Source organism: Phalacrocorax aristotelis, chromosome 1 (genome assembly GCF_949628215.1).
Source record: "Phalacrocorax aristotelis chromosome 1, bGulAri2.1, whole genome shotgun sequence".
NCBI lineage: Eukaryota > Metazoa > Chordata > Aves > Suliformes > Phalacrocoracidae > Phalacrocorax > Phalacrocorax aristotelis.
Window position 1 is genome coordinate 115,522,291 of NC_134276.1, and position 24,001 is coordinate 115,546,291.

At 38.0% G+C, this 24,001-nt stretch overlaps 1 protein-coding gene across 3 annotated transcripts in view; it reads left to right on the forward strand.

Annotated features, from left to right (window-relative positions):
* The window catches only part of CADM2 (cell adhesion molecule 2), a 681,753-nt gene that overhangs the window by 353,403 nt on the left and 304,349 nt on the right, over positions 1 to 24,001 (forward strand). The window lies entirely within an intron of this gene.

Genomic DNA, 24,001 nt, shown 5'->3' on the forward strand with positions numbered 1-24,001 from the left:
AAATGTAGACATACTCAAATACTGCCGGATTTTGTGTGGGCAAAAGTTACTGGAAAAAGAACAAGCACCTGTATACCTACCTTCTTCCATCTCTGAAACTGCAGTTTGATAAACACAAAATACCTTGAAACACAGTTCATGGAAGCAAACAGCTTTGTCTTCATAAGCTGCTTACCTATCGGTTGCTTGTCAGCTATACCGCTGCATACTAGTGAATGTAAACATGTTTTGGTAAAGTAACACACGCAGCTGGGGGAGTCTGAGGCAAATAATACACTTCCCTGTATACCCATGGCTGTTCATCTACCTGGATGCCTAACAGACAGTCTAATGGGAATGTGAAGTACAAGGACAATAAAAGTTGCTTAGCAAGATGCTCTTTACTGCAGACTGTATATAAACTATCTTTTTGACATCTGGTGGAGTTGGTTCCATTTTGATTAGTCTGTTTTCATTATTGAAAAGTATCTTTGGAGTTGAAAGTTGATCTAGAGATTTATTTTTTCTCACTCATGCTTTACCAGGCAATCTGGATGGAGAGCGCTAGAACTTCCTGTAAAGTTCTCTCAAATACAGTGGCCAAATGATGTACACACCATATGGCTATTAGCTTGCTGCATCCTTCTGGCTGGTGGTTACAGGCGTTCCTAAAGGGTAGTATTTAAGCAGTTTGTAAACTGAAGCGATTAATGGATAATGTTTCTAGAGATGAGGGATTAGAGGTTGGTATCCATAAGGCAAATCTAAGAAAAGTAAACAATGTAGAATAAAGTTACTACTTTTTTTGTACATGGAAAACTCATAGACTCGCTGCAAGAAATATATAAACCTGCTCAGCATAGAGTGGGTTTTTTTAATCTAGATTTTTTTTCCATGGTAAGTATGAAAATGCTGTTAATTAATTCTTCTTTATTTAGCTGTGCTTTCCAAAAAGATCAGATGAGGTCCATGTCTGGAAGCCAGTGCTTGTTATTTCTGGCTGCATTTTCAAGGCATTGCCTGAAACCTGTAGAATTTTAAAACGTTCCTTGCAGTCTGAGATGCTTCCTTTCTTTGCTTGACATCATAGCAACAAAGGTGAGATGATGAACTGAAAGTAACCATCTCTTCATGTATCGTATAAAAAGCGCAATGCAGGTGTGTTTTTAATGAAGGCATGGTGTCAAGTCTGTCGCGTCTCTTCTGTACTTGTCCATCTAATTGCAAATTTCTTTTGACAGACTGTTATGAACCACTTTTTTGGTCTGAGGTTTATACATGGTAAGATAGCAGAGAAGATGATAGTGGGGCTCTGGAGAACTTTTCTGTGAGAGCTTTTTTTAACAGATTTTATTTAATTTCTAGTTTCTCTGGACACCAATCAAATTATAAAAGGATGTCAATAGGATTTTAAAAAAATAATGCAAATAAACGTATCCAAATCATCAATGAAAAAGCAGTTAGCTTTTCTAACGAAAATATACATCAGAATGTAACAAATACTGGTTGCAAAACATGAGGAAGAGAGATTCAGATTTACTTTCTCATCCTCTTAAATACAACCAATGCATTCAGTATTATGGGGGGGGGGGGGGGGTTGTTTGGGGTTTTTTTCTTGGCAATTCTTCACTACCTTTTTTTTTTTTTCTTAGTGAGCTTGAGAAATTAATGTTTGAGCACTTGCACTGCTGCCCAGGTCAGGTAGGTTACCTTTCTTAGTAACTTACTAATGGAATGTGCATTACTAGTGTACCTGATTCAAAAAATTACCAATTTTAGTGTAGTGATGGACATGATTTAATTCAGGACTATCTCAAGTAGAGAATGTCAGTTGTGGACTCCAGACAGCAGAAGTTGGAACTCTGTTTAATAATAATTTTAAACCATATTTAGTTTGCCTTTTTTTTTTTAATTAATTACACAATTTCACAGCAGGAAGGTTGTCACTGGGCAACAGTTTGTAGTGGATCTTCCTGGAAGAGGAGAATTTTCGTAGGCTATAACTGGCATAAATAGTTAAAAATAGGCACTTAGATTAATTTGGAAGAGCTGCCAAAATTTAAGATATTCTACAATTTCCTAAACATTCATCCAGATGAATTTAAAGAAATTTTTTTTAATTCGTATGTTTTGATGCAAATTAGTTGGTACCGGCTTTTCATAGCTTGTCTTATGTCCTATTTAGCAATTAAATTGTGTTAAGTATTATGAGAAAAGTGCCCAAAGAGAAATTTTACTAATAATCATTTTATTATAGCGCAAGGTGATTTAGTTTTAGTAGTAAGTTCCTTTTGAATAATGTCCTGGTTTAGCTTGGGGAAATGGGTCTTCCTTTCGTGATCAAAAAGTCTATGTCTCTGGTTTTCCAGTACTGTGTACTTTAATAACTCCAGTGTACAGGGCATGTGGTTTAAGTAAGGAGGTGGAAATTGGAAAGTTTATATCTAACACCATGTAGGAATGACTTAAGTAAAAATATATGCATATTATTGCTGTGATATCAAAGATCATCTCTGTGTTAGCAAGTCGTGTGGTACTAGAGGACGGGAGCTGTAGATTGGAACAGCTGGTGCTGAGGACCCAACCCCCATGCTGTGTGCCTTTCTGAAAGCTTAGTTTTGCATTGGCTTCAGTCTTGTGGGCTGGAGCACCTGTCAGAGGTTGGAAAGCACTACAGGTGTTCTTGGACTACATCTGGTTTAGTTTCACCTTAAAGGAATCTATTTGTGCCTTTCAAGACTGCTGTAAGATGTGAATCAAAGCACTGTAAGTGGGAATGATCAGTAAGAAAGTGCTGCTCGTCTAAACTAACATAGTTGTTTACAACCCACCCAGAGACAGATATATATGGAATTTTATGCTAATCAAATCCTATATTCTAATAATGAGCAACTTCTTGTTTTCGGGTAAATATCTGACTATGAATTTATGCATCATGTATATTCTGTGAAAATGTGCCTGTGGGAAATAGCTTGCTAGCTGGGGCATTTTCTCAGCTCAGCTGGATAAACATACCACTTCCGTAAGAACTGCACTGATCTTTTCCATGCTTTTAGTGAGCATTTTGCACTTTGGAACAAAGGATGTGAGCCTGGCTTTGCCCAAGTCAGTTATGAACTGTTGATGACTTTGAGAGGCTCATCCTGAGTTTCAAAATTGTTGCCCTTTCCCCATCTGCTGATGTTCCAACTGCCAGAAAACTGTCTTGGCTGTTGGTTGGACCTATTTCAGATGTTCTGGGGGCTTTACTTTCACAGTTCTGATGGAATTAAGGGACCGCTTTTCCTGTCAGCTGAAATCCAAGGTTTATCCTTCCTCTTGCATTTCTAAACTTTAATAAATTGAATGTACTTACTTATTCTTTCTACCATTTTCTGCTTTGAGTCTTGGCCTCCCTTTCTCTCTTCCCTCTTCCTCTCCCTCTTAACTTAAAATATTCAAAATATTTTGCTGTGGGGAATGTGTGCTGAAGTTTCTGCATTATTTGTTTTGGGGTTGGTTGGTTTTGTGTGTTCAGGGTTTGTTTTTGTTTTGGATCTGCCCCCCTCCCCAATAAGTAACAAATCTCAAAGGGAGGGTAACTAGATAAAGCTGATGCTCTGCCCCTGCACTCTGTGTCAATCTTCACAGTGCAGGAGTAGAGGTAGGGAAGGAGAGGCTTTTGGCTGCTTCCTATATTCTGCATCCTCTGTGGGCTACAGGAAGCAAGAATGTGTCATAACAGAGAAGAGTCTGCTCCCAATTTCCCTATCACAGGGGCAGAAGCTGAGCTCAGTCAGGGTTGTTCCAAGTAACATATGACACGGATCAGCTTATGTAAGGGATATTCCTTAAGGCCTCTCAAATACTTCCTTAATTCCTCAGGCCTCAATTTGATGGGAAACTATTTCCTTTGATTCTAGGACTTAGTGACTGACATGGGACACGACAGTAGCGTTGGGCCAGGTTCCTTGTGGAGAGGAGATAAACCTGAGGAAGGTTTAAAATCAAACTTCTTTAGTGAGTCACCCGTAAGTATTTAGGAAAAATGGGGTTTCTTCCAATTAGATCTTCAAATACAATACTTTTCTGTGAGAAAAGTGTAAAACATATCTTTGAATAAATAGAGTATGCAGGCAGTCTTCAGGCTGAGCATGTTTCAGGTAGGCATTATATTCACATTTTGGTTCTACAGGCTGAAAGAGTCTGCAAAAAGTTGGTCTCGCTGGGTAATAATAATAAACAGTGAAGCGTACAAGTACACTGATCTCCAGAGACAACTTGAAATCTGGAGGGAATGCACCCATGTTAGCTGCATGACAGTGCCAGCAGGATCTCTGTTATGAGAAAACTTAAACTCGCCAGATGTTTGTATCTGAAATACACCCCAAGCCGCTAAGACATCAGGACGATCAGTGTGTCAGAGCGAAGGCCTTTTCGATACATAAAACCTGCATTTACCATACAGGCGTAGGTGAATGTCAAGAAAGAGTGACTAAAAGAGGGGGGAAGTTATATCTTCCCATTTTGTAATGAGGATGGCAGTGAGAACCCATGTCCTGCAGAAATAAACTGACCAACACTGAAAGATGACCTTCTATGTATTTTGGAGAGTATGCTGCTGATGTTGTTTAAGGCCACATCAATAAAGTGGACACTAAATGGAGACTGATGCCAAAACACTTTAATCACATGTGCTCACTTTTACAAGTTAAAGGATTTCTGTGCCCTGCAGGAGAGATGGTGGTCTGGCAGAGAGAAGTTGGGTGCGTCAGCATAAGGATTTCTGCCGTAATGTGCTCAGCCTGAATGCAGAGCTACAGCATCCCCTGGGCGTCTCCTTTTGCTTTCTCTCTTCTGGAGTCTTTTTTGCTCTCTGTTGCATACCCCAGGCATCTCTTAGGTATCCCCAAATGTCGTCTTTAACTGCTGTTTTCCTCTCCCAGAGCATCTCTCAGAGTGTCCACTCCTTTTTTCCTCCCCAGGAACCTCTTTCCGTGTGACTTCTGCCTCTGTGGTGGCCCCTGTCACTCACACATGCGAGTGCTGGGATGCTGTGGGCAGCAGTTTAAACAATAAGATGTTTCCTAGAACAATAATTGTTCAATAACTGAACCCATCTAAACTAGAAGGGCAGACTGATGGAGAGAGAAGAAACCAAACACAAAGTGAAGTAAGGCTACTTGTCTGTAGCTGTGTTGGAGGTTATCATCTCACCCAAGCATAGATCCGAGGCTCTCCAAGTCCAGCACAGCGTTGCTAGGTCCTGATGCTGCCTTCTTTGATCACAGAAAGTTAACATAGCTCAGCCTAGCTGTTGATACAATGACTAAAGATCCTACCTTGTGAATTCTGGTGGCTTTAGCAGTGATGGTGTAAAATGCCACCATGCATTGCTAGCAGCTAGCTGTTTTCAGGGCCATACTGCTGCAGGGGAGCACACAGGCTAATACAGTTTAATATACCAGAGCATGGTACTTTGAGAAGCAGATTCACATCCACTTCTGCTGTCTGTTCAGTTGTGACAGTCAAGTTTTCTGCAAGATAGCCGGGAGCAGTAATACCTTCAGTCACACAAGTGAAATTCCTCAGAATCTATATAAAAACTGGGGGCATTATAGATGAGAGGTAAGCTACTGGAGGATGAGAATATATTTCTGTAGGTTCATTGTGCATTGAAAAGTATATGCTATTTGGTTTACTTATTTTCATTTGTTTTAAACATCTGTGAATCTATAACACTATTAGTGGATAGGAAAGTGCTATCATGGCCCCAAATCCAGTTATCTGGTCTGCTTTATGGCATTTACCTCCGTTTAGTTTAGAATTGCCAGCATTTCCAAGAACAACTGACTTGTTGCAGTGTACCCATATATGTGCATTTTTTATTGTGAGATAAAAGCAAAAGTGAAAATAAAAGCTGTTTGTTTAGAATAATGTTACATTAGTTTCATGTTAGGTCGGTTTTTTACAAATTATTAATGAAAAGATTGTAGAGAAATCAAACAAACTGTTGTATGGGCAGTAGGTGGTACTGCCTGTTTGGTATTGGTGTAGTGTCAGTGTAGCAACAGCTACATTGCAGATGGAAGTATAACTGTAGCAAAGTTGAGTGTTAAAGTAATATCGATTACAATGGTAAGGTGTAGTGGAAACTGATGGCTTGTGTTTATGCTTCTTTTGTCTTTGCTTAAAAGGTCAGTATATGACCTCTATATAGGTATGTCTTGACAAATGATCCAGTAAAGCTTAAAACTATTTCAGAATCTCCTTGGAAAGGGAGTGCTTTGAATTTATATGAATTTGTTGTTATCTCTTGTGACTGATATAGTGTTTTTCACTAGCCAGAATATAACTTCAAGAGAGCTCTGCAGTAAGACTTATTTTTGAATGCTCTGTGTTTGAAATTATTTTGTTTTCTGGTATCTGATTTAAAACAAGACTGAATCATCCATGACATTGCAATTAAACAATGAGACAGAGAATGAATGAAGGCAAAATGAGATAATCAACGTATATAAGCAGTTAATCATGGAGGCATCTTATAAGCACCAACATGGAGGATTTCTAGTTTTGATGGCTGTGGCTTGTGGAGGAGGCTTTCAGTGCTGAATAGGCCTAGAGTTGGGAGGTTTGGATTAAGGTGAATTTCCTGCAGCTGTTCCACCTGGTTGCCATACGCTGAGGCTTTGAACACAAATGTGAAACAGATTCAATAATAATATTCAGTTCTATAAAGGGAGTTTGAAGATAAATTTGTGGTGTTTATGAAGTCCTTAAATACATCAGTGGAACACAGTAGAAATGTACACAAAGAAAATTATTATTTTATATACCAGATACTAATTAGGTACTGGTTTGTGTTTTAAAGTATAGGGCTATAATGTGAACATAAGGATGAAAGTGAACTTGTTCACTGCAATGTGCAGGAGTCCTGATGGCGAAAGGTAATATTTTACTGTTTAATTAGCAATTGTATCGTAATACACAAGAACTGGATTTTATAGGCTGCCTTGAGTCTGACATTTCCTCCTTTTGATTATTTTGCTTAGCAACCATCTCTTTATATGATTTTGTGGATGCAATTTATATAATGTTAATGCCCATGGGCTTGATCACGATCAAAGACCTGTTGTACTAACATGCATATCAACACAGTTTCTTTTCTGTTAACTGTTTCTCATCTGGAACTTCTAACACAGTGTCATCAAATTAAAGCTCCAGGGGAAATTTGTCATGTTGCAGCTGCTTCTATATTAACAAAACTGCATCATGACCTTTTAAATAGTAATGTTTACTTACTTAGGAAGAGGCTTAGGATACAGAAACTTCCTTGAAGATGAAATAAAGCTGTAAGCAGTGTTGAAAATGAAGGTCCCCATAATAACAAAATTCCCTCTTCTTTTTTTTTTTTGGGGGGGGGAGGGCAGTATAGGGACAATTATGCTGAATATCATTTTTTAAATTTTTCTTTCGTATGAGATATTTTACTGAGAGGTAATGGGCTGCAGCAGTTTTGAAGAAAATGGCAGTGGTTTTTGCCTGCCTGCCTGCCTGGTGGAGTGCAAAATCAATATAAAGATCATAGCACTGTGACTGGGGGGGCGGGGGCCGGAGGGAAGGGAAATGCTCTTAAGCATTATCCACATTCAAAAGATAGAATTCTTAATTTATTGGAAGCGATGTTTAGACAAAATCCCAGGCTGAAGTTTTCAGTACTGATTCTTAGATAATTCCTCTTCAGTGGTCAAAGAGGAGAAACAAAAATAATATCAGGCTTCAAAGATTTAATTTATGAAGAAGATTGAGGCTTATTTTGACTGAAAAAGGAGAATATATTTTATGGTGATTTTAGCGAAACTTGCATATTTAAGGAGAGGGTAGCTAACGTTAAATGAACTCTTTATTCTTGCAGGAAGAAAAGGGGAGGGGAATCAAAACAGATTAAGAAAGGTTGTGGAAAGTGGAAAAATATTTACACATAGGGTAAGAAATGTATGGAAAAAATACCGGAAAGGTTATTGAAGCATGAAGCATTGACGGATTCTAAAGGCATCTAGCTTAGTTTCTGAGGATAAGAAGATACGGAAATGAAATAGTTGAATAGAAGTAAGGAAAGCATAGATATGGTGCCAAGGTTTTGTTGTGTGGTTTTTTTTTTTATTTTCTGCAAATTTAAGTACTTAATAAACGTAAGGGAAATGTATTTTAAAGTAAATTATTCCATTTTACTTTTTGAAAAACATCCCTAAGAGAGGAAAGCAAGATTTGAACCTCTCATGCATCATATGCCTACTGAGATGCACACCAAGATCACGTTTGCTATGCTTTAATGACTGTAACTTCTGCTGGCTATGCATGTAGAAAAATCATATTGTAGTGCTTAACACTTATAGCTTCTTCCAATTTTAGGGAGAGCTTTTGTCATCTTCTCCTTTGTTAGAATTATCAGTGATATGAATGTAGCTAACTAAACAAGTGTATTGTTACTGTAAAATGCATGTGGGCTGTCCCATGAAATGTGCCCAGAACCTCTTGATTTCAGCAGTAAGCCTATGCTAGCATAGTCACTTTTTACTATGTAACACAAGACAAACATCACTGGAAGATGAGCCCTTCCAATTCTCAGATTTCCTTTATCAGAAGAATTGTTAAATATATCATAACTGTTTGAATGTCCATTAGATTTTACTTCTTATCTGTTTCTACCTCCTGCTTAATGGGACATAGGTTGCTTAGTTATGTTAAAGCTTTCCAGAGCAGGTTTACATACCTGGATGCATTTCATGAGTCTTCAGTAGCCCAGGGCTGTCATAACTTACCACAGGAGTATGCAAGATAGTATATGATATTTAAGTATTAATCCTTCTATTCAGACTTTTGAAAATGTGTTTAGCAGCATACCGGATATAGCTGACTTCCCTTTTTACTTGGTAGTTCTGAATTTGAGACAAAATAGAAAAGAAGATATGAGTTTAAGTAAATGGCTACCAATTAGCAAGTGCGTTTCCCCTTTTCAGAACTGAGTATTCATATTTCATGCAGGTTGTAGCATTCCTTTTCTGTAGAAGCATCTGGATCAGAATATAATATGCTTATATCAGAATATAATCACATATCAGAATATCAGAATATCAGAATATAATGTGCTTAAGTCAGTAAGTTATAAGGTCCAAACAATTTCATTACAACTTGAGGAATGCCACAATTTGTGGCCTGTGTGGTAAGGCTAGGTGGTATTGCAGAAGATATGGAGGAAATTTTTATTTCATTGTGCCTTTTTAAAATGTTCTCCAGTTAAACTCTGTTTGTGTTTTGGTTTTGGTTGTTTTGTTGTTGTTTTTTTTTTCCGCCTAGACTAAATGTGCGCAATGCAGCCATATCTTGGGTTTTGTCCCTCCAATGTAGTTCAGTGTTAACACAAAAAAATTGTGAGGGTGGTAAAGTACTGCCTAGTTAGGTACTGTCATAAATAAGATTATGTAACAGTGGAGAGAGCAAGTCACTCTTCATTACTATTCCTTATTTCCTCCTGTAGGTCATGGCTGGGATAGGGTTAATTTTCTTTCTGGTAGCTGGTTTAGTGCCATGTTTTGGATTTAGGATGAGAATAATGTTGACAACACACTGTTGTTCTAGTTGTTGCTAAGCAGTGCTTACACTAGTCAAGGACTTTTCAGCTTCCCATGCTCTGCTGGGTGCACAAGAAGCTGGGAGGGGACACAGCCAGGGCAGCCGATCCCAGCTGGCTGAAGGGGTGTTCCATACCATATGATGTCGTGCTCAGTACATAAACTGGACGGAATTGGCCAGCTAAAATAGTTATCTAGACTATTCATCCCTTAATATTTGGTGGAAAGGAACAGGCATTTTTAGGGTCTAAGTCATTCCAATATTGAGTAGGTGTATAAAATAAGTCAGATGGATGACACCAAAATGCCGTGTTTTTTCTCCATGGACTCTAAAGGAGGGGCCTTCACCTGTCTGAGCAAGACACCTAAAATTCATTGAGCTGGACTGCACGTGTTTCTTTCCTTTGCTATACCACCTCCACAAAATTTATTTATTATTAAACCAAAGAGTGGGAGGATTATAATGCTATTACAGTTTCTGCTTCATAGGTTAGTGTTACCTGCCCTGAAGCTTTCAGACATGGAGATGGCTCCTCGCTGCAGGAGGCTGCTGCTGCTATCTTGCCCTAGCTGTGAGGAAGGAGTTTCCAGCAGTATTGGTGCCTTAGTGCAGTTGTTGAGGATTCGGTGAGGTTTACTGTTACAGTCATCTTACTTCTGCAGTTTTAAGAACTCCTTAGGTGTCTTTTGCATATGAAAATGTTCTTCAGACAAAGGACACATTGAATTATTAATAAAATTCCTCCAGTCCCATGTTCACACACCTGTATACAGAAAACTCTGTTAATGGGATCGGACGTTGATGCTAGCGAAGCAGCACCTGAAGCTGGAACCCAGCTAAAACAAAACAATCCTCTCCACCCAGCCCCTGCCAATTTAAAGTGTCAGTAGGACATAATCTCAGACCCTATCTTTTCAGCCGCTTTGTATAAACTCAAATATTAAAAGCAATTACAATTAAAGGTTTTCAATTTAGGCTTTTACTAAAACATAGGCGTACATCTGCTCTAGATAGAAAGGTAAATTTGTTTAACTGAGTACAGTTGGGGATTTAAATAAAATCTGGTTATATAAAACCCTTTTAAATTTATGTTGCTATGTTCTCTGCTCTTTGAACCTTACCTCAAAATGTAATTACCTTGATAACTACTATGAAATGTTATGACAAATTCCAGCACAAAATATAATGTGATACAATTTAGAGAAGGTTTTAAATTAACTAGTTGTGTTTAATGACTTGCAAGTGCTATGTGAATAGAGTCCAAAGTTTTCTGTATTGCTGCAACACATGTAGGCCCATTGCAGCAAAAACACCCCAATAAAGAAAGAAAAAACTCAGGGTGCTTCTAAATGTGGCAGGCAAAATTGTGTTTGAGTTTAAGGAACATACTGAAGAAGTGGTATTTCTATGTGATATACTAGTTTTTGCCAAGATTTTTGGCAAAATGGAACATTTCAGTGCAAGATTTTAATCTTTGGGGATTTGCTTTTTTGTTTCTCTCTTAGTCTGTAGTAACATGGATTTAACAACTTTGATCAGGTGCTTTCGTTTTTCACTTAGTGGAACAACAGGATCATTTCAATCTCAGTTCATAGTATGATGTTTTGTTAGTTGGAACATAGTGTTAATATGAAATTAATAGGGTGTGTTTCTGGACAATAGAGCATATCTGAGTTCAGACCTTGTGAACAAATTCATTGAATTTCTGACCTTGCTGCCTGATCTGTGTCTTCTAGATACTTCTGTAGTAGGGGTCTTTACCTGTGTGGAGAACTCCCAGATTATAATCTCATCATTTTGACATTTGAAAGGTCCTTAAAATGTTTCGCTAGCTGTTCAGATGTGCCAGCAATCACAATTTAGGCCAGCTTCTTTTAGTCATGATGTTAATTTTGGACCAGACTCTACATTTCTTACACATACTGCTGAGGTAATCCATCATAAAGCACAAGAAATTCAATCCATCACTGTTGGGTTCTGATACAGGGCTGTAAGGGGGATGCAAGTCATCTCCCCAGTAGTAATAAAACAGCTGTGATACATGCCACTTTAAGCTTGTATCATCCTATAGTAGATAGTTTCCTTCTACATTTGAGTCTGCTACAAAATCTGACAAATGGACTATCTTGCAGAGGTTTAGTTTTGTGGAGCTTAAGGCTGTGAACTACTTATTGACAAATACTACATCATCAGTTCCACTTGAAGACACAGACTAATAAGTAGAACATTGGCACTAATCCTTATTTAATCAGCCTTAAAATGGTAATTTCAAATTGATGAGGGCATAGGGAATAGATTTTATACTTATAAAGTGCTACTAAAAATACCAGGGATATGGGTATACAACCCAAGGATGAAATTAAAGTGCATTCTGCATGTATGGCGAGTGAAGCATGCTACAGAAAGCTGAGGTCAGAGTCATACCGGGACAAAAGAATTCTGTCGTTTAAAAACTATGTGCTCCCTCTCTGAGTTTCATAGAGTGATTGTGGGACCACTATTGCTTTATTTTTGTTCTTTGAATTTTTATTATGTTACTCCAGTCATTTCAGAAGCTGTTAAAACATGCTAAAGCATTAAGAAACTTGAATATTAAAAAACTGTAGCAAGCTAAAGTTTCAGACCTCATGAAACTGAATTCAATTATCTAGCTAATGTACCCTCAGTATTGACATCAGTTTCCCAGTCTACCTTACCGTATATTTAAGGACCCAAAGCTGATAGTTAACCCTTTGGTTTGTGCAATGTAACTCACCAATTTCTATAATTCATTTGTTTGGCAGGTCGTTTAAAAATTATACTGATTCGTGTTCTTAAATATGACCAATAAGTATTAGTATAAAAGTAGAAATACTTTGTAAGTGCTTTCAGCACAAAGATACAGGGTGCAACATGGGAAGATTGCTTGACTGTTCAGATGGAGTAATACAAATATTGTATAAGCCTTATTGAGTACATTAGTCTGCAGACAACAATCTCCATGTATTTTGAAGCTTAGTTAGGTGAACCATGAAACACCTAACAAGCATACAGGCGCTTTAGTTGTTTTTTGATTTTCCCAACTTGAATATTGTGAGATCTGAGGTTTGTCTAAATACAGTTTATTAGTCATCTGATGCTGGAAAGTAGCTTTGTGGAGAGCTGAGTGCTGAAATGTGCATGGGTACCAAATAAAAGGTTGCCCATAAGATACTTAAAGTATGTAGCTGCAACATTGTACAGTCCTGAGCTATTTGAGTACAAGTGTTCATGTAGCTTTAGCAGAAAACATTCAGCCTGGGCTGACTTGTACTGGCGAGAACTGGGGTAAATTCATCCAGTGCCAAAGTCTGTGCCAGCTAAAGGAGACTGCTGTTGGCATTTGAGTTACTTAAATTAATCTAGGCTAGGATAGCTTGTTACACTGCAGCATAGGCTCATTCTGGGGCAAGATTGAAGAATGCAGTATCTAGAAATTATCTAGGTAATTTTGTGTAGAGATAGTTATATCGCTAACAGGAAGATTGTACTCCTATGGGCAGTATTTTGTCTGCTCTGTGAGTAAATAAGAAGTATGAGACTGAATCAGGAGTAACTTGCAACCTCTACGTTCAGCAGCAAAACTATACATTTATGAAGCTTCTGGTAGTTTGTACAGTAAATCTGCTATAGATAATTTTGCATTCTGAAAATATATTTAAACTGAATTGTATTACTTCATTGAAATAGCCAGTAGATTTACTTGCAGGTACATTTTTAGCTATTCAAGAAGATTCTCATTGACTAGTGCAGCAGTTCTGGAGTTAGCTTACAGACACACTAAAAAAAAAGAAAAGGAAGGGCAGCTAAACCTTACTTTCCAAAAACTGTACCAGGAATACTGGGAGATACAGGAAGCCTAAAGCAATTGATATGACACCTGGGCTACTGAAGATAAGTAAGGTAAATACAGAGAAATGGGTTATGCCTTTTGGTAAGTAGTAGAATTTTGAAGGCATGTTATAAGCTTATGATGTGCCTTTCTTGTTTTCTCTTTTGAAAACACCTCAGACCTAACAAGCATCCATGTATGCATGCAAACGCACAAACAACACAGTTTTAATTTTAAAAACTCTTGGGGTATATTGGATGTGCAAGTCGCCTTTGACAGTTTTCTGTTGGAGTAAAAATAGCTAAATGCTGGCAACAAACAGTTGTAGGACCCTGTGAATATCTCTTTTGAAAGTCTTTTAGAAGTATAGCCACTGAGACCATCCACAGCTATTTCACTCTTTCTAGGATCTCTGTCTACCTTCTGCCTCTGGTGTCCTCTCGTTAGAGGTAACCATAGGTGCTGTGTAATGGACACTGCTTAGAGTATTATCCTTCTTTTGTAGAAAACAGCAAACTATACTATGTAATTGCCTTCTAATCTCTGAACTGAAAGTGATTGTATATCATATCTAAATACTAAATTTAGATCAAATAGCTTATAGAAGCAGCAGGAGAGGGAAAAGTATGAATATGATCGACTGACCTTGTGTTTTGTAGAATGTTTTTCCTTTGCAACAGTGGCTTTGGTAAAACATCAGGAAAACCAGGATGGCATAAACAGAATTTCAGTGCCATTGATGGCCATAAGCTGCATGCCTGTCTGTTGAGGCCAGAAAGGTCAGATGACACTTACAGAATTCTGCTTATATTTTTGCTGAAACCAGACTCAAACAGAAACGAACTCGGACAGAAAATGCACAAAACAACACTGCGGAACTTCTTTGATCAAAGTTGAGTACATGACACTAGTAAGCTTCTTCCCTGTATTTCTTCCCCATTGATCCTTGGAAAACCACAAAAGCCTGTCTTATTTCTGACTCGTTTGACACAGGGTCTTTTGTTTGTTTTTGTAATCGCTTAATTCCTGTGTAGACTATAACTAGTCAGTTGCTGAACTAGCTTAGGTCAGCTTTGTCACCATCTGTCAAGATATGCTTAAGGAAACAAGTCTCTCTGAAGTAACCAAACAGTGGCAAATAATTTACTAGACTGCTTCTGAGAATATGTTTTAGTACCTAGTACACAAAATAGGGAAAAATTTAAAAATTATTTGCAAGAGCAGATTCAGCATTAGAAATTGGAGAAATTTGGGCAAAATATGCATATTGTTGTATAGAATAAGCCTCCAGCGCTAACAAATAGGAACTATGAAATGTCATCATTTACAGTACAATTAGGTAGAAGATACTCAATCTTTCAAGTACAGGAGCCCTGGAAATCCTACTCTCTCTTAGTGAAAAATATTACACATACTTTAGGAGTAAGCAAGCTGTTTTACATGGGTCTCTTTCAAAATACATATTCTAGATACCTAGTCAAAACTACCAATTAAAATTCTAATGCACATCGGTGACTTTAAGTTGGCTGATGAAGACTAAGCCTTTACAATATGTCATGCTATACCAATGATTTTTCCTAGCTGAGCTCAGTCTTCATTATATTATTTCATCACCTGTCTTTGCATTTTTCCTAACACAGGTTTTATAAAATACTAGGTGAAGATATGGAAATATGGTATAGTAACCAAAACATTTCTAGATTTTTTTTCTTATTTTTTTAAGCTAGGCAACAAGAATGTTAGTGAATTGGTTAGTTACTGGGAAGTGCAGTAAGTTGCTTGATTTTGATGTGGTGGGTCATGAGTTTATACAACTTCTGTAGAGGTAGATATTTATCCATCTCCTGTCTAAAAAGCCCCAAGTCACATAATGTTGAACACAAGACAAAGTGGCTTTGTTACCTCAATACCACACCTCGAGGATGTTATGATGGTGATTCATTGATTTGTTCCAGTCTGCAGTTCCAACTATTTGTGTACTAAAAGGTTGGTTTGAACTTAGAAAAGGGAAGTTGAGCTTTTTTTCAAAGGAAATATACCAGCAGCTGTAAAAATTTGCTGACGGAAATGAAGACCTGGGCTTGGCCCTGGCCCTGCTTTACCACTTCTTTTTCTGTGTCGATAATGCGCAAGTAAAACCGCTTTCCAAAGGTAGATGTCCAAAGGTCGATTCTCAGAGTACCCCATTGAATTCAGTGACAGTTTTAAGATGAAGTGTTGTATTCTACTTTTTTGAGATTATTTTTGAGGTAATAACTCAACTACAGTGGCAAAAAAAAAAATGTTTGGGGTTTGTGTTTAAAAGAAAAGCATATATTTGAGGCTTTTGCCCTGTGCTACAAACCCCTTTCATAACCATTCCAGATTGTGAAGTCAATTGATCACTTTTTTGTAGCCAGGCACTGAAAAGCCACTGTCTCTCTAACAAAAAGACAGGAAAGCTTCTTCCAGAGGCTTTGAGTTACTCAGACATGTCGTCTATAAACATTAAGCCTTATTTAGGGGGGTCTACAAGTTCAAGCTTTTGAGAAAGCTTCCAAATTGCTACCCTGCCTAACTCATGAAAAGGCTTCTTATAATCTGGAATAGATAAGACAGCTGCAAGAGTGCAGCACAGTGCCTGCTGGCAAGAGAGAGGGTTTTATTCCAGATAACGTACTGTGCAGAAACTGCCAGAGATCTGGCTCACCCTCAATCAGGAAGTATCTCGATCAAGATAAGATCATGATAGTCACTCTCTCAGCCTTCAAGGGGAAGGCTGCTAGCTATCTAGTGTTGCCATTGCACGTGTTTACAAGGAGTAGCTTCCAAGAACTGCAAATATTTTGGATTAGCTATCGGGGAGCAATAGTGCGACTGTTATTTGCTGCTATATTCCTGTAATCTCTCTGAAAGCCAGGAGTCAAATTCATTTAAAATATCCGTGTCTTTGTAATGTGTTAAGAGAATATGCAGACAGAAGAGAGAGAGGGCGGAGAGGTTGTTTACTAGAAGAAACCAACTTTTGGTGGTGGTATCTTTAGAACAAACATAAATTCAGGGAAACTAGTAATAGCTTTTTCTTCAGTGGAAAACCGTTAAATGAGTTTGTTCCCACTTTCTCTAATCTTTAATTGTTTGTCTCAACTATGAGGTTTTTTGAGTGCTTTCCTACAACAAAGCTAGACAAAGATGTTTTAAAAATACTAATGCATTCTGCTTTTCCATACTAAAGGTAGTTTAAATTTAGATGAAAATAGCAGTAGAAAGCTTGAGTGGTATTGAATTTAATATTCACATCTCCCATGTATGTTCACTTTCAGCTCCTGCCCGATTAAGTAAAGTTTGGATAACAGGTGAAATATAAGTGCAGAGATGGCTTGTTACAAGCAGCATTCATTTCAAGTGTCAGTTGAACTAATATTCTAATACCTTCACTTTCATGTAAGACATTAATGTCCTCAGCTGATATGTTAGCTCTAAAGGTATAGAGAACTCTCAGTAATTAGAGGCGGTGAAACTTGAGTGTTCTGGGAAATGGAATTTATTTTATATAAAAACTCTTGTCTTGTACTGAAAGAGTTGCTTTCTATGCCGATTCCTGTAAGCATGTGTTCGTGTGCTAAAAGCTGAAGATAATAGGCTGTTGATGAGAAAAAGATTGGCTAGTTTGTTTTAAGCATACATCATATTTTTCAGGAACACCAGTATAATATCAGTATAATCAGACAAATCACAAAAGCCTGACTGTCAATGTTGTATTATTAAACAGATATTTTAAATATTTACTCGGATTAATTATAATTAGGTTAAAATATGAAAGCAGATTTAATCCAAGTTGCTTAGTATATTGGAAACTGTCTAGGTGTGATCTCAGGCAATATGGTTTTGCATAATTTCCATTTCAGCTTCTAATGCTTTTTGGCATGTCTTGACCAACATCTCCACAAGCTCTCTGATATTTGGGTTGCAACTGTATCATGATTGTGGAGGAAGTGCCAGTATTTGCACTGTAATTAAAGCTTCATATCAAGTAATAAAAGGCTGGAAAGGGGGAGAGAAATTTTAGATGAAAACTGAAATGGCAAAAAAAGTTATTTTTAGTATTCTTTGCTTCATTTAACACTTTATGCATTCTGTGAAACAAAGAAGGAAGCGAGAACCAACTTCCACAGCATGCAATTTGCCGAGCTGGTATTTCAGTCTTGGATTGCCTTTCTGGCCCTTTCCACAGGTCACACAGCTAATCCCTAACAACTATATGTTCTTTCAGACTTGTATACCCAATTGGTGATGACATTTTATCCAAATGGTGGAAGTCGGAAAAAGTCATACAAAAAACCCCTGATGATTGTGTCTGATGCACAGTCATTGACCTTCCCTTTTTTTTCCTGAGCTACTGTGTTGGGCTCTCTCGATGCTTTTGATTTAGAGCAGCTTTCTGAGCTGCTGGGCAGGGCAGTGGGATGAGCTGCCAGATATTAGACAGTTCATGAGGGAGAAAAGAGAACTGCAACAGAGGAGGAGGAAAATACTTTTCCAGAGGCATTATAGATCATGCAAAATCCTGAGTTTAAAATATGCCATTTTGACTCCATACTAATACTCAGTTTAGATATCATGAAACTAATATCCTTATGTAAGATAATTTAGCAACATATGGGAGAAACTTCATGCATCATGTACTTCTTAAGAGCAAGCTATCAGTAGCTTGATGCTGAGTTGCTTCTAACTGGCTTCTACTGTTTCTAGTACAGGATGTGTACCTGATGGAAATTATATTCAGAAGAGGGGTAGCCACTTATAAAGTGTCTCTTTCCAATAACTTTATGCATGCTCCTTTCTTTTTTTTAAATAAATGTAAAAATGTATAGTCATATTATTCCTTCACATTCATATTGAAAACTTTTAGTCACTGCTTTGAAGATCTGAAGCGCTATCACTTCCATTTTCTTCGTTAGTAGTTTTTGATCTTTGGCAGTATTAGCAATGTTGGCTATATGCATACATATATCGTGTGTGTGTATATGTAATTGTGTATGTATATATGTTTTAGAAACTCAAATTCTAATGCTTAGATGGAAAAGAACAAGAAAAACCTAGGGGGGGGAACCAACCAAACAAACCACAAAACAAAACAAAGACCTACACCCCAACAAAATAAACCAACCAACCAGACCTTTCAAAATCAGAGAGTTCTTCCCATCATTATCTCTACTGAGAGATGGATCTTACTGTATTAAACTGTTAAGGCCTAGAGATTCTTTAATGACTTTCCCTTCAGAGTCAAGTTCTAGGGGGGATGCTGTGCGTGTCCATATGGGAGAACAGCCTTTCATGAAATCAGAAATATGAAGGATGATCTTCAGAGCAGAACAGCAAAAAGAAGAGAAAACGTTATATAGTTAACCAGCAGTACAACAGTAAAAGACTTGTTCTGAATTCTACAACCAAGAATATATTACAACCCCAAAGGGTTCCCTTTCCCTTCTCATCCCATGGAATCCCTTTTTCATCTCTGCCTCATACCTCTTATCTCTAGTCCTTCAGCTTCAGCATGAAAATCATAAAAAGGCAGAAATCTGTGGCTGTAGAAACTTGAAAGAAGTTTAGGAGAATTAAACTCATTTAGTCAGACAGAAAGAAGTTACATCTTGAGGGAATGAGGCTTGCCATCACCTTTGTTCTTGATTTTTAGATGATGCAGTTACTTATTGTTGGATCTGATAAGAGTTTTATTATCTAAAACTGGCTATTTTTTACTTTCAATAATGTTATATTACAGATGGTGGTTGTTTTAATGAGGTATGCATTTCCTTTTCCCCAAATAAAAAAAATAAGCAAAGATTTTTTTTTTCTCTAAGTAAGCAGATAAAAAAAAAAAAACAAAACCAAAAAAAACCACTTTGGGTTCCAACTTTCTTTCTGAGTGTTAACTGTTAACAACTTCCTAAGGTTGGTTTCAGAACTCTGCAAATGGGTTCTGTATTGGGAATGCATTAATAAAATGGGCATAGATGTAACATTTTATACGTGCGAGTCATCACTGCAGACCTTCGATACCCTCCTGCAATACAGCAAAAGCAAATGAGACACTATGTACTGTTTTAAAATTATTTAAATGTGTATTTTAACATCAGGGATTACAAAGATTACAAAAAATTGCTTAGGAACAGCTGATTTATAAAGTAAAAAAATTGTTTCTGTTTTAGTTTGCTAGATACTGTTTTTAATATAAATTCTAACATGATCATTATTTTTAGAGAACCCATGTTCTAAAATAGTAAAAGTGTAGTTAGGAACAGAGGTACCATATATGGATAGATATTTACTCTTAAATCCAATTCATAAGTAATAGTTAAAAATAAATAATATATTTTTCTTGTTATTTAATATAACTAGCTTGTGATAATTTGTTGAGGTACAACCTGACTCCTCCATATAGTGATAATAGGAAAAACCTTAACTTATTTTTCTGTCTACCTACTTATACTTGAGGGCAGGAGAGATTGGCTGGATGTGCTAAATTAAAAACTTCTGTAGTCTGAATAGAAGAGTATATAAGTATTCTTCTGTGCTACATATTATAAATGCATGTAAAGTTTTGCAAACAAATATAATAATGATAACAAAAAGGAGGATGTGAAGAGCACTTCAAACAGCTGTCTCAAAAGAAAAAAGAGAAGTAGGAATTGCAAGCAATTAGAACTGGAAACAAATATTTAGTAAAGTCTCACTGACATTTGAAAGTGCTTAGTACTGAATGGTGACTTGTACCATTCCATTAACTGCAAAATAAGCATAATTTAGACAATTGTTCCAGTAGATGAATTTGCATTTTGCAATGCATGATGTAGGCACTCAACAGGATTGTATCACTTTGAATCTTCTCTACCTTAAATCACCTTCACTGGGCAACCCTTCCTTGTTACTTATTCATTTTGCTGACAGAGTATTTGAGGGTGCAGTGGGATGAGGAGGGTACCAAAGAGCTGATATCTACCCAGAGGTAGAGTTAGTGTTCTTTGCAATCTGTGCTGTGTAATAGCCACTACCCAAGTTTTGTGGTGTTCAAACTGAAGTAAAACAAATATGTAAAAAGATTTTCCTGTAGCGGACAGCTCTGTATTAACGGATGAATGGCAGAATATATTTCAACAGCAAAACATTTCCAAAGACTTTATAATAGGAACTTATTAGAAGATCGTGACAATTCTCCAGGCTTTTAGAAACTTTGAAAAGCATAAAACCAGCATTAAAAGTATATTCGATACTCACAAGCTGTCTGTCAAGAGAACTAAGGCCTTATATAAAAATGTTGAGCTTGATTTGGAAGTACCAACTCAACAACTAACCGATAATATAGTTGCTTTTCAACAAGTTCAATGAAATTAAGCTGTCAAGATATTAGAATAGCACATGCAGGGGGGTATAAAGTAGGTACAATAACCAGTAACATTAATATGTGGGCTTACATTAAAACAAAAATGCGGTGCACATACTTTTGGTTTCGTTGCATTAATTCTTTTTTATTTTTCTTTCTGCGGTTTGCTTTGGTTATATTAAGGCTTTTATTAAATAAAATACTAGACAGTGGTTATTCCTGATGTGGCAATTTTATTTATAATGTGAAAGTCAAATATATTTCCTTAGCCTGTTGATAAAATGTCTGTACAGCATACTGCCAACAGGGAGACCAGCTGCCAGATAAATTATCTGTGTCTCTCTGCCTCTTCTGGGGAAAGCAAAGCAAAGCTGTTCTCTGACCAGTGGAGAAGTCTGAAAATATTTCATCTCCAATTCAGTGAACAGTTCTCAGTCTTGAAATGGCAGTCTCAAATTTAAGTGAGGATATTGTGAAGCGTGTGGTGTTTATGTAAATTTTACCTAATAAATTACTTACTTCAAATTGGGAATAGAGAGAAATGTGCCAACAGTACAGGAGGCAGTACGAATTCAAGACAAGGATTAAAAGAAAAAAGGGTATTTTATGTTTCTCTTGGAAAGTATCCCTCTTTCCTGATGGAGATTAATTCCTAAGAAAAACAGTTGTATTTAGTTGCAAAATGCTGAAGAAATAACGGGCTGTCCAACCAGTGACTGTCACGTAACAGAACCATGTATACATGGAAGATATAAAAATATAACTATGGAAGAGCATGAATGTGCTAAATGAAGAACATAGAATTTCTCCTATGACTATACATTTTTATCTGCAGTAGGCTAATTCATTTACACTTGTTCAGTCCAATGGTAATCCTAGAGACTTTCACTGCCTGCATTATGGATGAAAGATTTTCTTAAAGTTAATGATTTAACATGATCTTTTTTGAATGGGTGTTTGTTTTCAAAGCAATCTCGGTAATACTGTATTTGTGATTCCTGATCGAACTTGATGTTGAAAGGCAAATCTTGGTGTCCAAGGATTTGTTTCTGGCCTTTGACGGGAGCAAAAGAAAAAGTAAGGAAATATCTTACTTGTGCAGATCTTACTCTTTCTTGTATAGAAACACAAAGGCCACTTCTGAGATGATAAATCAAAGCCAATACTAGACGTCAGAAAGTACAAGGAGTAAGTGGAGCCATAGTTCAAGCTGCTTGCCCTCTGTATTAGCCAGCAGTGGTTCCGAATGTGTTTTCCTAAGATGCTATGTGCACTGCCTGTCTTTTCACTGTTGCTGGGAATGTGTGAAGCAATAGCTTCAAAAGCATTTGTGAAAAGGTTGGAAGTCCTCAAGATATTCAGTGTTCAGAATTCCATGAAAGCAACAGTGGCAATAAAATTGTAATATCTGTCTATTGTGGGAAGGGGGTGGGAGGGTGGGGAAGATTATTTGTATTCTGTTTGAAAGCAGTTAGCTCACTGGTCACTACAAATATACCAGATAGAAAATCAGCTTCTGTCTAACCATGGTATGTGCCGTATCTCTTGTCTAGTGGGTGTTTCATGGAAGGGGTATGGGAATTTCTATGCTGGAGGGAAGAGATTTAGTGAGTAAGAAAGGCAAATCTGTAGGAAGACAAATCTGATTAGTTTTGTTGTCCAAAAAAAAACTTGTTTAGATCCGTAGTTAATTGGAACACTCTGGAAAACTGTATTTGGATATATCCTTAGTAGAACAGTAATAATTTAAATTGGAAGGGACCTCCAAAGGTCATCTAGTCCAAGCCCCTGCTCTAAAAATGTCTAATTAGGTGAGGTTGCTCAAGGTTATGTTCAGTCAAGTCTTGAACACCTCCAAGGACAGAGATCCCACAACCTCTCTGGGTATCCTGTTCCAGTACTCGTGGTGGGTTGGCCCTGGCAGGACATCAGATGCCTACCAGGGTGCTCTGTCAGTCCCCTCCTCAGCTGCACAGGGGAGAAAAAATACAATGCAAGGCTCGTGGGTTGATGTAAGGACAGGGAGAGATCACTCACCAATTACAGTCATGAGCAAAACAGACTCAACTGGGGGCAAATTAATTTAATTTATTACCAATCAAGTCAGAGTAGGATGAGAAATAAAAACTGAATCTTAAAACACCTTCCCCCCCACCCCTTTCTTCTTCCCAGGCTCAACTTTATTCCTGATTTCTCTACCTAGTCCCACTCCCAGCACCACAGGGGGATGGGAAATGGGGGTTGCAGTCAGTTTATCACACATTGTCTCTGCTGCTCCTTCCTCCTCAGGGGGAGGGCTCCTCACATTCATCCCCTGGTCCAGAGTGGGGTCCCTCCCATAGGAGACAGTCCTCCACAAATTTCTCCAATGTGAGTCCTTCCCACAGGCTGCAGTTCTTCATGAACTGCTCCAGCGTGGGCCCTTTCCATGGGGTGCAGTCCTTCAGGAACAGACTGATCCAGCGTGGCTTCCCCACAGGGTCACAAGTCCTTCCACAAAAACTGCTCCAGTATGGGCTCCTCTCTCCACGGGCCCACAGGTCCTGCCAGGAGCCTGCTCCAGCATGGCCTTCCCACAGGGTCACAGCTTCCTTTGGGCATCTATTTGTTTTGGCGTGGGGTCCTCCATGGGCTGCAGGTAGATAACTGCTCCCCCGTTAACCTCCATGGGCTGCAGTGGACAGCCTGCCTCACCATGGGCTTCACCAAAGGCTGCAGGGGAATCTCTGCTCTGGTGCCTGGAGCACCTCCTACCCCTCCTTCTTCACTGACCTGGTCTCTGCAGGGCTGTTCCTCTCACATATTCTCACTCTTCTTTCTTTTGGCTGCAGTTGGGCAGGTTTTTCCCTTTCTTAAATATGTTATCCCAGAGGTACTACCACCACTGCTGAAGGGCTTTGCCTTGGTCAGCAGCAGGTCGCTCTTGGAGCTGGCTGGCATTGACTTCATTGGATGTATGGGGAAGCTTCTAGCAGCTTCTTATAAAACCCCTGTATTCCCATCTCCACCCCCTGCCTCCAAACCTTGCCACGCAAACCAATGCAGTATTTAATCACTCTCACGGTTTAAACAAAACACACACACACACACAAAAAAAAAAACCCCAAACCCTAACCCCTTTTTCCTAGTATATAAACGGAATTTCCCCCATTTCAGCTTGTCCGTTGCCTCTTGTCCTATCACTGCACACCCGTGAG